This window comes from Caretta caretta, chromosome 7, assembly GCF_965140235.1.
Source record: "Caretta caretta isolate rCarCar2 chromosome 7, rCarCar1.hap1, whole genome shotgun sequence".
Classification (NCBI taxonomy): Eukaryota; Metazoa; Chordata; order Testudines; family Cheloniidae; genus Caretta; species Caretta caretta.
Window position 1 is genome coordinate 26,637,156 of NC_134212.1, and position 18,883 is coordinate 26,656,038.

General features: G+C 38.5%; 1 protein-coding gene across 19 annotated transcripts in view; it reads left to right on the forward strand.

The window, feature by feature from the left end:
* Positions 1–18,883, forward strand: part of ERC2 (ELKS/RAB6-interacting/CAST family member 2) — an 840,901-nt gene that overhangs the window by 422,959 nt on the left and 399,059 nt on the right. The gene's annotated exons all lie outside the window — the stretch shown is intronic.

Here is an 18,883-nt window from a genome sequence, read left to right on the forward strand (position 1 = left end):
CAATGGGAATCTAGAGAATCTCAGTTTTTTGCTTTCCTCCATGCACTTCTCTCTCCAGCATGCAAACCCAGCATGTCTCCAATGCTTTAGGTGGAAGTGCTGCAGACTAAAGGACTCCACTTAGTGAGCTAATGTAATGAGTAATGTATCAAGTACCATTTTTGTTTAAACAATGACTCTGGAAAAATTCCCAGATTATACAGCTGCTAAATAAATATCTAATCACAGATATTTATTTTCAAGGTGGGAGATACAAATTCTGTGACAACATTCTGCTGTACCGACTCATAATGCCAAGACACTGGCGTGCACAATGCAGTAATATTTTCTTGTAGATGTTTGTTGTGACAAAGTGATAGGGCCTCACTGAAGCACTCAGTAACCCCACACATTCATAAATCAGGCTTCAAATATTCATGAGATTTTAAAATGGTGAAATTTTAAAAATAGTAAATTTAGGGTTCTTTTTCTTTGCGCCTATAGGATACACTTGGGTTACATTTTCAAGCTCTTGTTTGCAATCATGACAAATTTGTGTTTTAATTGAAAGTTGAGGTTCTCATGTAATCACTAGACTGGAGGAGCTGGACATTTAAGTAGAACACCAAATAATGAGATACATTAATCTTGAGAGTTGGCAACATTGAGTACTGTAACATACTTGCGTTCTACTGTGTCTTTGAGAGCTAGTGATGGGTGAATCAGATCATGTATAGATAACTAAAATTTTAGCCATATTTGTTGAACCAGGTATTTTCAGCCACTTTTTATGCTGTTCATTTACTTGGCCTCATTCTGTAGACACCTTCTTAAAGCAGCAGAGAGTAACTAGGAGTAATGCTCACTTAACTTAGACAGCAGACAGAATTTGAGTCTCTAGGAGAAGGGGGGAAAAAAGAATTGCCTCCCACCAAAATTTCTTCTCCCTCTCCTTGGTCTCTAAAAAGGAGGCAGAAATGGATCCCTGTGATACCTTCCTCTAAGGCTCTTAGAGATGAATAAAGAAAGATCTCTGCTATAGAAAGATATTGGGTTGGGCTATGGTTAACAAGAGGGCATCCTTCCCACATGACCCCTCTTCACAGAAAGCCCTGTACTACTCCTTGCTTACCTTTAGCTGACTTCTGAAGGGAGCATCAAACTTCTACATTTTTTTCTGATCAGCAACCACAGTCAAAGTAAATGAAAACCCTTGAGCACCATCAAGAATTGGATTAGGAGGCACAGATTTTACAGTGTGAAAGAGTAAGCACTGTTTTGCTAAACTTTTTTCTCCTTAGTCTCTAAGGTGCCACAAATACTCCTGTTCTTTTTTCTCCTTTGTGCCTCACTGCATCTAAAGTGTTGAACTTAGGCTAAGCATGGTCTTTGGGATCACAGAAATTAAAACATGTTGAACTCAAAGTTGCAGTGAACCAAATTCTGCTCCAGTGTTTACTCAGTTTTTACTCATTTTTTCATCATAGAAAACTCCCATTGATTTCACTGGAAATTTGCCTACCAAAAACCAAGTAAGGACCCTCAGGATTTAATCCTATTCAATCAAGAGAGCCTTTTGCAAGGAAGGATGCTTCATGCAAGAAGGCTCCATTCAACAACAGATGGTCAATTTGATATACTTATAGGGTGGAGCTTCCATTACCTTCACATTTTTTATGTTATTGTATCTATCTATCTGTGCTGCTTATTTACATTTGCCATCTACATTACATTAATCATTTACATTAAATTAAAGATTCCTCAATTCAAAATGAATGGAAAAAGGTAATTTTTTAAAATTGTGAGATACCTTTGAAATAGAAACTGACAGTTAATAAAAATCTGTTTACATATTTTAGTTACTGGTGCTTCTACATGAGTCACTTCCTCTTAAAAGCAATAATTTGGCTATTCAAATGCTCAGGGCATGGACACATTTTATAGTGCTATAAAATGGAATAAAAGAGGCTATGCAGAGAGCTAATTATAGGGTTTGGTCTTGTTGCTTTTAAAAGAGTAACACATATTCATAGCATACGTCATATAAAACTAGATCTGATAACCAAACTAAAGACAGAAACCACAACTCAAAAAATCCTCTGTGGGGTGTAAGGATGTAGAGATTATAAACCTCCTAAATTTTGCTTTTGGGCTTTCTTAGGCTCCATCCTAGGCTTTGCATGTTTTTAGGGTGGATTAGATTGTGACAATGGTGAACTGGCACATGGTTTGTGTGAATTGTTGATCTGTACTGATAGGTACCCACCAAAGATGTTGGCAATGGTGAATTTGTTCACCTTTCCTGAAAATCTCTCTAAAGTGTGTAGAATGCTGTGTGTTTGGGGGACAATTCCTGTTTAGCTTCGGGAATTGAATCATAGCTGTTCCAGGACTGATGCTATCTCCATCATTGCCTTTTGGTTTTTCAACCTCCTGATTTTGCTCCAGTGAAAAGCACTCGTTTCCTTTTGTTTTTGCGCTTAGCTGCTGCCTCTTCGATTGCTCTTATATTTGCTATAAGTTAATAATCAGAAGCTGGTAATTGCACTCTGCTTCCTTCTAACATATTTGCCATGTGAGGACCTCCCATGAAAATTACTGCTGGGGGTGCCAGTTTTGAGCTGGATTTGCAGTTGGATACAGCCCAGGTGCAGTTTGTACAACAAAACATTCCTGAGATAAAATAGTAAGAGCTCTGTTATCTAAAATTGTACACTGTGTGCTTATGATCATCACTTTGTGCCAGATTATGCCTGGGTATAGTATGGATGTGAAGATGGGGGAGGAGAACACAAGGAGCCCTTGTTCTCTCCTTCCCCTATCATGCACAAGGGCCGGGCACAATAGCACTTCTTACACTCCACAAATATTATTATCTTGACATGAGCTAAAATGTGACCCATTATAACAAACATACACAGTGGGTAAGGCAGGTACCATATTTAGGAAAGTATTCCTGGACAGTCTGATTTTTCTCATTGTTTTTACAGCATTATCTTGCTCTTGCCCATCTTATTTTGGGACTTGTGTAAGGGCCTGATCCAGATCAATTCAAGTCAGTGGGAGTCTTTACTTAATGAGGGTTGGATGTGGCCCTTACAGCGTTTGAGCTGGTATTTTTAATTTTACTAATAGAAACGTTTGCCAAATAGAAGTACAAAGTTGATTGAAATGTTTGAACTGTCATTCCCATAAGTAATGTTATTTGTCTGTTTAAAATTAGAGATCTATCTAACATTTTAAACAGAAGTCTTATCCAGACCAGAACTTCCCTGAGGATACCAAGTTTTTTTTCAAGTCCAACTGTATTGGAAATGTTGGCTGTGTCAAGGTAATTAATTCTCCATGGTTCTAATGATTCATCTTGTTTTTGCATTTAAAATATTCTTTCTCATTTTTGGTCATCATGTCAAATGGGTTAGACAATGAAAAGCAAAGCAAGAAGGGTTTAGGCATAAGGAACAGATTAAAGTACTCAAGGATGTTTTGGACATTAGGCATTCTTCAGGTTGAAGAACATAATCCTTTTTCTGGATTGCAGATGCATAGTTTTTGTTTTTAATCCTGAAAGTATATAAAATTCAAATGACAGCACAGCTAGATATTTTTACCTATTAAAATATGTGTCAGATCTTTAATAACGTGTTTTATTGTAAATCCTAATAATTTATAATCTAGGTATCCTTGATTAATTTATTAATTTGAGCACTAGGGTTTTCTTGAAGAAAATAATGCTGCTTATTTCAACTGTGTTTTCTTTGTTATTTCAAAGATTTCAGTCTAAAGTGGGTGTGGGTTTTCTTATCATGATGATACCTATTTCCCTAGACCAATCCATCTATGGATTTTAAGCAAATAAACAATTTCCCTTCATGTTTGAGCCATGAATTCATTCAGTAACCCTCTCAACACCTCACCAAGGCATAAAGCTTACGAAAAGAGGAAAGGCTCTAGGCCTGGATTATATCCATATAGAGTTCCTACTTACTAGGCTGCTGCCGTTACTCACACGATGTTTCTTTGAGGATGTGGGGACTAGAACCTCGGTCTGCAGAATCTGGCATGGCTGATGTCCCCACAGTGCTACCAGGAGCCCATGCAGAGCCACAGCCAAGGAGCACTATAGAGAATAGGCGCCACAGGAAGTACTGTCCAAGGGACCCAGAGTGATAGTACCCTGTGGCCCTCTGATTGGCCAACCATCCTATTTAACCCTGGAGGGTGCCCCACATAGTTATCTGGGCAACAACACAGACTTCTGGCCTGCTGTGACCCCCAGACCTCACCTTGTCTCCTGTTCTCTGATCCCAGCCTGACCCTAACCCTAACTCTTGCCTCCTGACTTTAGCCTGGTACTATCTCTGATCTCCAGGCTCCAACCTTGGCCTGACTTTGGCTCTGACTCTTGCTTATTGAACCTGACTTTAGCGACTCCTCTGACCCCTGCTCACCAACTACTGTTCCTGATGTGGGGACCCTAGTCCAGCTGTGACCATTAGGTCAAACTGGCTACACCCTGGACCCTTACCAGGACAATTGCATCCCAAAAATCTGGTGCAGGGCAAAGGTTGTAGCCATTCCAAAATCAGGAAAACTCCTGGGAGATCCCATGAGATACTGACCCATCTCTCTCATTTGTATCACATGAATGCTTATGGAGAAACTGATGCTCATGTGCATCAATGAGGTTACAACCGCCCTTAGTTCAGGCTGGCTTTAGACAAGGACAGTGTACTGAAGATCAAGTAATTCACCTAGCACCCAAGATATTGAAGATCCCTTCAAAAAGGGCTAGAAAGTTGTTTCATTGTTGAAATGATAACAAATTGGAGGTTCATCTTGCAGACTGGAGACAAATTCAGCCAGCTTAGGCGTCTCTGTAACAGACTCCAACAAGGATTCATTCTAGCTCCTCTCCTTTTCAACATATATACTTACAAAGTACCAACAACTAATGCTGATGCATATGTATGTATGACATCTGTTGCACTGATGTGAGTAACAATCTACAAAACACTCAAGTGTCACACTTTCCTTCGTCAGTGGACACTTAAATTGAGTCTGAGATGGTGGCCACAACATTACATGTGAACAATTGCTTACAATCTGTGTTGAGGATCCTCCACTCCTTTTCCAGCCAGTTGTCACTTAATTGGGAATCAAATTAGACTGCAGTCTAATGTACCAGTCCCATCTAGAGTACTGAAATAAAAAGATCACCTCCCATGCTAGTGGGAACCTTTTGGGGAGCAGAGGTAACTGTTTAATGAACCTCAGTGCTGGTGCTGGTATTCATTCCAGCACAAAATGAGGCAGCAGATGGCATACACATCTAATTGATTCAGAGCTGAACATAGTCACCTATGTCATTAGTGGTTGCTGTAGCCATTACCCTTAAAACTACAAGGAGGGCTATGACAGAAGAAAACAACCAGCTAAGTATGCAAGGCTGACAGTGACTCCAACATTTACAAATAAGCAGTGCACACTTCCTGTAAGATCTGCCTGCATCCGGAGGAAAACACATACACCTCCAGTCCCTGCTGACTTGCCATGACTGATTTGGTGACATTCTTTTATGGCAGCTGTTCATGAACTCATGTCCAGAGCTGCCAGCTCAGTGCCAATCTCAGATGAACAGTGGCATATCAGGGTCGACAGCTCTGTGCTTGTAGAGTGGCAGCAACTCTGGGGAGAGAGACAAGCATGCTGACAAATTTCAGAAGCCCTAACCTTCATCCACCTGTTTGCAACCTGGGATGCACAGCCCAGATTACGCTGAACAGGCTGCTAATTGGAATGGCAAGAGTGACTGCCACAATGCAGAAATTTTCCTTAGCTCATTCCTGGCAGTGTAACTGTGGGGCAGCAATGCAGACAATCGAACATGGTGGTGGAGTGCACATGCAACTCTCGGAGGGCCGACTGCAGTCCTTTGCTACCCTGGACGAAACAGCAGTTAGATTGCTGAACAATCTAGATATATAGATTTGTGATGGCTACAAAACAACATCTTTGTTCTTCAGGTTTGTATATTCATAGTAACAGATCTTCATGTTCCAGTAATATTCCAAAATATGGACCTCATTTTGTTCCTCTTGAAGTCAATGGGAGTTTTCTCATTTGCCCATTGGCTTCAGTGGGAGCAGGACTGGACCCTACATCCTAAGAATTTTATGGAGCAAATGTATTTTTGTTTAACTAGTTAAAATATTTTTTAAAATAACATACATTATTGTTGTTAAGTTTGATTCAATTAGAAAATCAAAATGGATTTAAAAAAAAAAAAACACCTAAATTAAAGGAAGACATTTCCTGTTTTCTGTATATGTTTTTTATTTTTAAGGTATAAGGTCAGATCTGTACAGGCAGATATGTCCATGTGGAATCCCACAGAAGTATTTGAGCTCCATGAGATTATTCATATGCATAAAGTTATTGACATATATAGCTTTTGCAGGATTAGTCTTAAAACTTTACAGCATCTTCTATGAGGCTGATTACTTGAACCCAGTAGATATAATAAATTGTCAGGGTACAATGCAATATCCATACATCAGAGTCATTTGTTAAGGTGTAGAGTTGATAAAGGAAGAAGATATTCGTTTCTGACAGATTTTTTAAAAAAACATCATACTCTATTTTTCAAGGAATATTTCTTCAGAAAAATATTTTCAAGTAGGAAGCTCAGCAAGAGTCTTACTAAAGTACATCTTCCACTGCATGTTATCCTATCTGTTTGATTTCTTTCTAAATTAACGTGTAGAGTTTTAGGATTTTTCATCACATCTAGTTTGGGGGCATGAATAATTTAAAAATGCTTAGTAGTTTAGACTAAATTGTTACACTTGTACAATTAAAATTTGATTTATTTTGTACTAAAAACATGGTCTATCATGTTTTTGGTAAGACTGTTTCATTTTGTATTTTTATATTTTGTTCCTGTGCTAGAAACATAAAACAGAGCATTTTTAATCCTATTTCCTATTGTATATTATTCCAGACATGTAGTATTGCATGTTTTTGCTATGAAATTGGCAGTGAAAGGTAAGAGTTTCTGGTACAATGGTGAAGTTTTTTAATTGGCTCTGACTGGTAGTCCCACTGTAATGATATTTAATGTGATCAAAGTTGTTGAAATGAAGTATTCCTTAGGGGAATATTACAAACCCTGCTCTTCCTCTTGTAGCAGTATTTTTGCATGTTTGCATTTTTGGAATTTTTTAAAAAACAGCAACAACAAAACAATTTTTACTTTGCGATATCCGATAAAGGCTATTATGAGCATGAAACGTTTTTTATTTTTGGCTGACATTGCCTAGTTTTGGCTGACATTGCTTAGTTTTTGGCCAAGGCACCCAGGCCTCTAATTAAAATTGGTAACTTAGCAGTGGGTTGATTTTCTGTAAATATCAGAAGGCGAGTCATTTGAGGGTGAACTATAGCTATGCACTATTGTAAGATGAAGTCTGAAAGAGACCTATCTATATCTATCTGCTGAATGGAATTTTAAAATTCTGGACTAAAGGAGCAAAATGCCCTGCTGCTTGGATAAGAGATCAGCTTTTGTAACGTTCTTTCAGAAGAACAAGAACAAAGTTTAACACAGTTAAAAATAATACCCATTTTAACATAAAGTACTATGGTGTTTCTGTATTATTTTTATTGATCTAGGTTCTAATGTGGTCTCTATCATGGTAGTATATCAGTGCCATTCCCTACTAAAGTTTTCTGTTTAAGGTCCAAATTGTGACTATCCCTAATGTGGTTGCACAGGGAAGTAATCAGGAATAAGTACCCCTCTTACAGCCCGCACTAGGGCTCCCCCAGATTTTAGGCCAAAGGATGGGGGGTGGGGAGAGTAGGAGCTGTCTGCCTGGTATATACCCTTCTTGAGCAGGTGAATGGAAGGAGTAAAGAGGAAAGTAGGCAGAGCCAAGGCTCCATTTCCTGCCCCTGTGCACTGGCCAGCAGAGAGGAGCTGGAGTGTGGGTAGGGAACATGGTATGCCTTGTAAAAAGTTGCAGAAAATTATTCCCTTTCTCCCTTTCCTTCCATGAGCAAGAGGCAACAGAGAGGAAAATTTGAGACTCTGAGGATACTGGGAGTTTCTCCCGGGGCAGCATATCTATATTCTGCCCTATTTTAAGGGTTCAGAGCAAAGGTTCAATCTAGCCCTAAAATACCAATGAGGGGATATAACTGAAAAAAGTTTAGTATTAAAAAGCCCCACAGTCTTAGAAATTAATAACTAATACTTGGACAAATGTGTCAATTTATTCATCTTTCCTCCTTTATGCTTGTTTGAAGTCCTCCTACACGGAAATGATGCTCAACAGTTTATTTTATACCTTTAGCTCATATTCTTTGTGGTATGGTTGTTATTTGGATGCAACACATTTCTCTACTAGATAACAGAATTGGTTGCATTAAACCTATGAGGTCACATTGTCCTCACCTGTAAAGTCCCACATGCCTTTGTCCTTTCTTCTCTGCAGTTTAACATGTAACATGAAAGATTGGGTGACAATAAGATCCACTCAACTTCCCATACCCATAAAGAATACATTTCAGACTTTTCAAACATTTATTTTAAACAATAGTATTTTATTTGAACTCTTTCCAGAGAATTTTTCTATTTCTTGTGCTTAATTGATTACTTTCTCCTGCCACCTACATAACAGATCATCTGTGTTACTCATTTCATAGTAGACTACAAATTTTACAAAATGTGAAAAATGGAAAGATACAAATATTCCAGTTTATGTATGTATTCATGGGGGAAAATACTTAGATAAGGTTGTTCTTTTCTTTTTCTTTTCTTTTCTTTTCTTTTTTCTTTTCTTTTTTTTTTTGAGGGGCATCTACATAATGTGCTGCATTCTCCAAGATAGCTACAAATTATGTCTCCACAATTTACATAAATTTCAGTGGTGAAATGGTTTGAAAGAATTATAGGAAGTATAATATAATGAAATATGAAACTACAGATGGGGGGTTCTTGTGTATGGTGCTCCAGGAAAATTGTAAAGTTTGATGTGGAAAATACAGCAATCTATTGCATTTAAGAAATCATGTCCTGTAAACTTAACTGTGGTATGCATTAGCTGAAATAGAAAGTTTCTGTAATGTCTAAACCTTTTTTGCAGTTTATTCTAATTGACCAGGACCCTGATGTAAAGAACCCTTCCCTCTTCTGCTACTGACAGGTGTACCAGTGTAGTGTGCAAGAGCTATAATTCTAAGGGATGTTTTGGTGCCAATTCTAAATGTAAAAGAAAGGCAAAGGGTTTTTTTTGTGTGTGTGTGTGGGGGGGGGGTTCTGGCTTTTGGGTTTTTTTTAAGTGAAACCCTATGGAAATTAAATTGGTTTTGTTGTAATGTCTTTACCTAAAAGTTAGCAATCAGTGAGAAACTCAGAATTATTAAAAAAGAAAAGGAGTACTTGTGGCACCTTAGAGACTAACCAATTTATTTGAGCATAAGCTTTCGTGAGCTACAGCTCACTTCATCGGATGCATAAAGTGGAAAATACGGTGAGGAGATTTATATACACACAGACCAGGAAAAAATGGGTGTTTATCATACACATTGTAAGGAGAGTGATAAACACCCATTTTTTCCTGGTATGTGTGTATATAAATCTCCTCACTGTATTTTCCACTTTATGTATCCGATGAAGTGAGCTGTAGCTTATGCTGAAATAAATTGGTTAGTCTCTAAGGTGCCACAAGTACTCCTTTTCTTTTTGCGAATACAGACTAACACGGCTGCTACTCTGAAACCAGAATTATTACACACCGCAACGGATTATAAGCAAACTTTTCTTGATTACAATGAATTGAAATGTGTTTGAATAAGAAACTTATGACCACTTTGTCTCAGTTTTCCTAATTTATATACAGTGGCCTGTATATAAGTGATATGCTAAACTTCAAGTGACTTTGACACTAAGATCAGTTGGAGTTTAAGGAATATGCATATAGTGTACTATCTGGGTACCACTTACCCGCTACTGATGGTTGAAATAGTTCTTACAATTAATCTCTACTAACTTTCTCCCACAAAGTTAGTTCCTTAGTTTCTTAAGCTTTCTATAATACTACTGCATTGTTAGAAACTACAGTGACTGACTGGATTCACTGACTATTGCTAAGCCTGGGAAGCCAACCAGTAACCCTTTATCGTACTGGCCTGTATCACTCCTCTGCATATCATACAAATTCACAGAGAGACTATTACCAGCAAGGATTATATGCTTCTTGTAGAATTAATGTTATTGAATGAACAAGCCATGTCTGTTTAGGCTGCTGCTATAGTGATCAAGTATTAGATTTAACATCACACACTGAAGCAGGATTCCAGGAAAAACTCAAGACGGGGGCAACTTTCATAGACTTATATGGTGTCTACAGAACTGTATGGAGGGATGGCAAGCAAAAGCCAGCAAAATTATCCTATGAAATGCATCGATAAAATTATTCCACAAAGTTTTGACCAAGTGTAGGTTTTGCATTCTCCTTGGTGACCAGGTCAGCAGGCCATGCACTCTCAGCGATGGCCCACAACAGGGATCAGTTCTAGCACCAGTCCTGTTCGTTATATACATCAGTGACCTTCCCCAAACATCATCATGGAAATTTGTCTATGCTAATAATATTCCTCTGACTACACAGGCAATGGATTTACCCACAACAGAACAAATTCTAACCAGGGCCCTTAAAACCATGGAAGAATATTTCATGCATTGGCAGTTAAAACCACACCCCATGAAGACTAATGTGTTAGCATTTCATCTAAAAGATTGAAAGGCTAGAGAGGAACTGCACAGGGACTTTTGTGGGGTGAGTCTTGGTGTGTGACATTAGACTGAAGCTTCACATGCCACCAGCACCTGAAAATTATCCATGACAGAATAAAGATGCGTATAAATCTCATCCAGAAATTGGCAGGAATACTGGCATGCAAAACTTCTAGAGACCTCTTCGCTGGCCCCTGACTGCTCCACTATAGAATACTGCTCCCCCATCTGAACACATACATCACTTGTTAATCCTCAATGTAATACACTCATGCAGATCATTACGGGCACAGTAAAATCAACACCACACCACAACTGTGGCACACATCTATCCATCCCAAATTTGTTGTGACATGAGAATCCTTTGGGAGTGCCATTGTATTCGAGGGAATGAGGATCTTCCAGTACATGAAATAATATACTAAATAATATACTGAGATTTCCAATCCAAAAGACCCTTTTGGCTTGCAATGCAAGAGCTCAAAGACTTGAGCTCCTGCCAAAGGTCAGCGGTGAGCAAGGTGGAAGGACACTAACGTCCACAACAAGGACCCAACCAAAGAACCAAATGGCTTTTCACTTCCACTTTGAATCACATCCACGCACCTCAGATATGGCACCACATCCACACAGGGCAGATGTGCTGACCTCCTCCATAAATGGGGACTGAGGGTTTGTCTGTGCAAACATTTAGTTTATGGCAAGCTGAAGTGTGAATCTACCCCACACGAGCCTGCCATGCTCCATCTGCTGCCTCCTGACACTCATTAATAGTTTGTTAATGTGCTTAAATCTAGGCCTCTTTGAAACAGGATTAGAGCTTGTTATCATTTGCCATTCTGTGTTGCACACTACAGGAAAGAAGCTGGCATAGGGAGTAATGGAGGGGGAAGGTGATGACAAGAAGCATGTAGTTCAGTCAGAAAAGACAAACCCATTTATAGGGGCCAAATGTAAATTAGTTTATCATTTACTCTGCACTATGTTTGAAAACCATTTTTCATTGGAAGGGTGCACCATAACATCCAATCATACTAAATTGAATAATACACTGCTTACATTCAGTTGAACACCACATCAGACTGTTAGGCCAGAAAGAGACATTTCACAGTGTGCGCGCCCTTTTTCCATGCAGAAATGGTTATATACTTAAGATCTTCCCTACATGAACCCATGTAATTGAGTTGTTTTCATTTGGATTTGCACAGTACTTCTAACATATGGACTGGCATACGATTATAAAAATAGAAGTGACTTCATCCAGATGCTGAGAGTATCTTAATAAATAATACAGAACTGTGGGTTTAAACCCATTTTGTTGTTTATATCTAAGAATCAGCTTCAAACTGATAAAAACTTTGTGTATTTCCTCTCACCCCCCACCTCCAATAATCTGGCAGTACAACCTGGATGGAAATATCTCTGCTATTTCTTAGCTCTACGTTGCCTAACTGTTACTGATTATTTGTTGACACATACTGTTGTGTATTTCATAGCATCAACCTTTCCTTACATGTAACAGTGTGATAAAAGACCGTGTTTAAACTAAATTACTAAATCTATTGTAGTGGACCTGATGACCCAGTGGTGGTGGTTCTCACCATCGTCTGGTGTATTTCTTGCTCTTCAGTCCCAAATCAAATTGAATTGACTTAAATATGATTCTGCATCTTCGGCAGGAGGCAGCTGTGGCACGATATTGGTGGCCTCTTGCAGCTGGGAAGAAAGTGTTTCTCTGTTCGGAACCTTTACTCCTGTCAAATTGCAAGGACATGTCTAAAGGAGAGAATGTCTATAATAATGCATCTGGGAGCTAGTCAGGGGTGCTCGAATAATTTGTATATGGGGGTGCTGACAGCCATTGAACCAAACTGTAAACCCTGATGGAAACCACTTCAAGCCAGCACCCCTAGTTCCAGCACCTATGGAGCTGGGTTTATGCTGTCCAAGAGGAGTGTTCCTCATCTGGGTATGAGATAAGATTCCCCCCCTCAAAAAATGTACTCTACGTCTCTAATGATGATACAAACAAAAGCCTTGAGCTCTCCAGTGCCCCAAAATCTCAGCTCCTGATTATTTGTCTCAGCCTGGGGGATTTCAGTTTATCATACTCCAGTTACTGGTTTGTGTAACTCAAAACGTGATTGAATTAATCAAAGGGTGATTTAAGCGGGAAACTTTTTGATTGTGTTGCTTAACTGAGCTGAGAAAATAAATTGCTGCGAAGAGGGTTGTGCTTTTTAATATATACAACAACATGGAATGTTGGCAAGCATACGCTTTTCTTGCAAATTCTATTTTCTGGTCTTAGAAGTTGAGTATAAAAGACACAGGTAGTTAATGGGCCTCGAGTCAGGTTACCTTATCTGTGTGTCTTCGTTAATCATCTAACTCCAACAATATAGCACAAGTTTAGTACTACTGTACAGTGCATCTGTCATTCCAAATTTTTTAGTTTTTTGGCTTTATCTTTGACTTTTTGTTTGTTTGTCTGCTGTTTTTATCCTTATAGTTCTGTTTTATCTTTATTTATTTTTCATTAATGGATACCATCCTGTCTTCGTCTTGAACTGTTTTCTGTATGCATATATCTTTGATTTCTTAAATCTGTTTTGAAAATTACAGGAAGATGAACTAAATTCATAGTTAATTCTTAACACATTTAAGATAAGAAATAAACCAAATAGAGAAAACATACATGTTGTAGTACTGAAGCAAGCTACATCGAATCTACCAGTTTGCTAAAAAAGTGTTCACATTGGAGCTGAAGGTTTCAGAAAAGGAAATGAATAGGGAAATTGCACAGCACTCTTGTTGCTTTTAGTTCACTGAGTGCCTTGTTTTATTTCAGAGCTCTGTTCCCCATTTTGGTAAATATCACTGTTGTTAAGTTTGAAGCTGTTAAGCTCTCACCTTCCATTCTGAAGCTCCCTTGGTGAAAACCTAACATTCCTGTGCCATTACTTCATCTGTATCAAGTTCTCTGATACCCTGGATAGCAATTTTGTTGGCTATCCTATAAAAGTGAAGGGTATTGAACTTCCCAATAACTGGCCTAAATTGAGCAGCATTTAGGTCATGATAGCTTCCGTTTCTATTTAATGCAATAAGTTACTCTTCCAACTGAGAGAGAGAGAGGCTGGAGGCTGGAAACATTGCAAAGCTGACTGAATGGTCGTAAAATATATTAATACATCTCCACAGACAGTTTCATCAACAACAGCAATAGTTTGTGCAGCGCAAAAAAAAAAAAAAAAAAAAAAAAGCTTTATTCTCCTGCAAGCATTGGTGAAAGCAGGGTCTTTGTCACAGATCATTTCTCCATCCACTGAAAAGATAAAGAAAACTAACAGCACAAACACAGAGTTCTTTCTTTCTCGATTAATCTCTAAAAATAAAAGTTCTCTTGTTTTTATTATTTTGCTTCCTAGATATTATCATGAAAACCCTTTGATAAAAGCGATTGTGTTGGAAATAATTATATAGAAGGACTTAAATCACTGAAAGTTCAAATACCAACCCATGTGTTTAGCTTTAGGGGAATTTCAGTTAGTTAAAAATGGTCACGAAACAGATGAAAATACTGTATTCTAAGAGGCCGATTATCCACTTGTTAGTAAGCAAATTTACATGTGCATATCTGTGTATGATATTTTGCTACATGCACATCTGCATTTTAAATTGAAAGATTCTAAGGTCTGTGCACCAGATCTTTCTGTAGGATTGCAGCTTTATTTGAAATGTACTTACTGGTGCAGGAAATGAGTCTTTGTCTCATTAAATTGGGTGCATGCTCAGCCAAATTGTGAGCTAGATTATAACCTTATGATCTGGCCTCACTAAAGGGTGATGCACAGTCCAGTGCCCCAGAAGCAGACTAGAGAATTAATCGGGAATCAGAGTCTCGATCCTCCCCTGCTCGCTCCTTATTCTGGAGAGAAGTTATTTTAGCTCTTTTTGTAGAGCAGCTTCTTCCCCTATTGTGTCCCAGCTAACTTTTCTGGCTGGCTAGTGGCAGGTGGGGAGAGGGCAGAGGAGGGGGAAGGGTCCTTCTCCTCCACCCCTTTCTCACCACTTGCTCATAGCAAGGAGTGTCAGGCAAATAGCTCTTGTTCTCTTTCTCTCTCTCTCTCTCTCCACTGCAGCTGGAATCACAGTCTCACCTGTTATGAGTGGGAGGTTGGAGGGGGCCTTTTACCCTATTCCTTATCTGGAGAGCAGAGTAAGGGTTGTGTCAATCTTGCCCACTGAGGGTGACCTCACTTTGTGAGTAGTCCTGCTAATATGAGTAGCACCAGTGAGTGAAAGTAGAGTGGCAGAATCTGGCTCTTAGTGAGAAAGGATTATACAGAAGCTAGTCCTCACTGCAATTAAAAACACGCAGCTGGCTCATGCCAGCTGTCTCAGGCTTGCAGGGCCCAGGCTAAAAGGCTGTTTAATTGTGATATAGACATTTGGGCTCAGGCTGCAGCCCAAGCTTTGCGAACCTTCTACTTTCCAGGGTCCAGGGTCCCAGGTCCCAAGCTCCATCCACAGTTAAACACCCCCTTAGGCTGAGCTCTATGAGCCTGAGTCAATTGGCATGGATTTTAACTGCAGTGTAGACACGCCAGATGAGGTCTCAATCCAGCAAAGAGTGTGATTAGTCTGATTAATGTCATTGGGATTAATGTGCTTAAAGTTGCATACCTGCTTAAGCACTTCGTTGAATAGGGACCGGAGTGTACAAGAGAGAGCATTCCAGAGACTTCTAGCAATATAGTTTAAGATTATATTTCTTTTTTCTTTAAAAAATAAACAAATATACAAAATAACCACAATCTAGCAGAGTCTCTCAAAATCTTTCTCAAGAAATGGTTAGCTGTGCATTTTAAGTACCCAGTAGTCAAGGAATGTCAGTGGGGTTTCCACTTGCAACCTTAGCTCTATTTTGTATATGCATATTAGGATGCAATCTTTACTGTGAGCTCTGAGATTACGAATGCTATGCAAATATACTGACCTTTTCTGCTAAACATCCACCACCCATTTGGCTGGTTATATGTTGCCTCTTATCATAACCCTATACAGCAAGCTGTCCAGAGCATGGATCGTCTTTGATTTGTTTGTATTGTGCCTAGTTCAGTTGGGCCCTAATCCCTGATTGGGGGATGTTGGCACTACTGCAATGCAAATAATAATAATCACATGATCAAAAACTCTTTCTTAAATAATACGTTATAACTTTCATACATATTTTTCTACAGCCTTTGTAAAGTGCCTCTTTCACACAGTGAATGAGGCAGAGCTCTGCATATCAGCTTTGCATACTTACTTTTATATGAAGTTCATCAGTTCTCTTATTGCCATATGCTATGTAGTAGTCAGTAACAGAAGGTGCTACATTGTCTAAAATTCTAGAAACATTTGTATGTTGTATTGTATAATCTGAGAAACAGCATGTGATGCTGTAATATTGCCACCTAACTTCCCATCTTCCCTCCATCTCATGCATGATCAGGACATGTAGGTGAATGAAGGCAGATACAGGGATGGATTTAAGTGGCAGGCTGTAATTTTATTAACTTAACACTGGGGAGGTGTGCTGTATGTCCCACATCTCTCATGTACCAGGCACTGAAGTGATTTCAGTGCAGGGGTTATAGGACTCCCACCATATGACCCATAACTTAGAGTAGACCATTCTCAGTCTAATTCTAGAATTCAGCTCACTTCAAATCCTCTTACCCTCCCTCCTGCAAAGGGGTAGAAGGAAGGTACAAAAGGAGTCTGTGAAGACTTCAGGCTCTCTCTTTCCACAGACACAAGGTCTACCAGTGAAACCCAGGTCTCTGTTATCTTCAGAAGCTGGCCCTTTCGGCTTTTGTCGGCACTGGATACCAGTCTCTCCACTCTGCACTCTAACCAAAACCAATCACCAAGGAACAAACTATTATATGTTGGCATCCATCATTACATGGAAAGGGAGAAACCCTGAGTAACTGAAGATCTGTAACGGATAAAGTTCCAGTTTCTTACTCTGCCATCTTAACTTCTAATTGATGTAATATAGAGCATTTATACAGTCTCACACTGGTAATATATCTAAAAAATACATTGTGTGAAAGAACATTGCATTACCAAGGATTTATCGGGAGGTCTTCCCCAGTGCTGGAAGGGAAAAAAGGGAACATGTCAAAAAAGGAAGGAAATCAATATCATGCTCTGAGTCCTGTTTCAGTCATTGTTAGTTTCTTGTACATCCCTGCCCTTGACTTCAACAGTATTTAAGAGATAGTCATGTAATCTGGTTGCTGCTGCTTGACCCAGAATATATGAGATTGCCCAACAAAAGTGACCTTGGGCATGATTTTCCATTGCCCTGCACCTTGTGTAGTCCCTTATGCCAGTGCAAAGTAAAAGTAAAATGCTGTCAAATCATGATGTTAGCCTTTTACACTCATTTTTCACTGTTGCAAATGACTAGGTAAGGTGCTGAGAGCAACAAAGAATCAGGCCCTTTTTAGTTTTGCTTGGTGGAAAAATAGAGGTTTCAGCTCCCTTGTCTACCAGATTTATTTTCAGAATAGCAAAGCCCTTCTTCAACCTGTGTGGCTGGACTGAGATCTGGGGAAAATTCATTTAATTTTATAGTACTTGCAATAATTAGAGTTCTATATCTCTGATCAGACAGCATTGTTCCCTGAAACTTTTTAAGGCTTTTCCTAGTAGAAATACATTAGGCTATTTTCAAGTAGTGTTGGTTTTTAATTTAACTGCTTTTATAAATTCTTACTCTTACATAGTTACTGGTGATTTTTCCATTAATAATAATAGACTATCTGTTGTATAATGGTGCTGTACCTACAAATTTGTTCTATGCCATTCTTTTCTAATTTTTTTTAAAAAAAAGCATAATGACACTGCTGTTTCCTTAAGATTCACTGGAAAGTTTGTAGTGTAAATAATAAATGGCAGGACCCATTGTGGGAAGTAAGTGGCACTGTCAGTAGAAAACAATTAAAATTATAAAACATGGCCCAATTGTTGCAGCATCCTAATATCTGTGCAGCAAATGTACATTGTAACTAGACCTTTTCTTAAAGTGTCCACTGCAGAAGCAACTGGGGAATTTCCTTATAGACACTGGAAAATATCCCCTTCATTTGGCAAAAAAGGATTAGCCTGTAGATCTGATTAGGAATTTGCACATGACTTTATTATTATATAGATAAAAAGAAGCAAATTCCTCAGAATCAAAAGAAAGTCAAAGAAAATAATATCTAGGAACCCAAGCAGGTAGAAAACACAGCTCTAAGAATTTTTTCAGAGTTTGACATGACAGTTGCTGACGATGTAGGATAAATGGCAAAAAAGTGTTTTACCCCATTATCTAGGGAAATATTCTAAGTACAAGAAGCAGGAGAATTCTGAATATTTTAATAAATAGGATTCCTAGTGAAATATGAGTCAACTTTGAAACAATTGAATAATATAATTTTTAGCTTAAGTTGAGCTCAGTCTTAACAAAATGTTTAATTCTGAGAAAATATTTCTAATTTCATGAAATGCTAGCCAGGAATGATTTATTTACTTAATTCCTTTGTAGAAATCAGAATTATGTCATTTAAAAACATAAGGCTCCTCTGGTTTTTATCTTTTCCCCCCAAAAGCCATCCATAAATGAACTGTAAAAATATGAATGTGCAGCATACTTCAGCAAACAGCACAGCTGGAACATTCAGTATACTTTACCTATTATTTCCCTGTATCTTAATAATTAAATATTACTGCAAGGCCCAATCCTGTAATCCTTATTCAGGCAAAACTGTCTGAGAAGTCAGTGCCTGTGTGAAGACTGCAGGATCTGGTCCGTTGTCAGAAACTATTCTTTTTGAAGCAGGCAGCTTCATAACAAACACATTCAGCCAAACATACAACAAACTCTTCAAAAAAAATTCTCTACTATGTCATGTATGACAGCAATATCATGAGATTATACATCTATTTTAGCATAAAGAGTGTTTGGAATATGTCTTGTGAGAAGGTTTCAAAGATGAAAATAATCTGTGGGCCAGAATATTTGTTTTATCATTGGAAATTTCATTTCATCTAGACCATTTT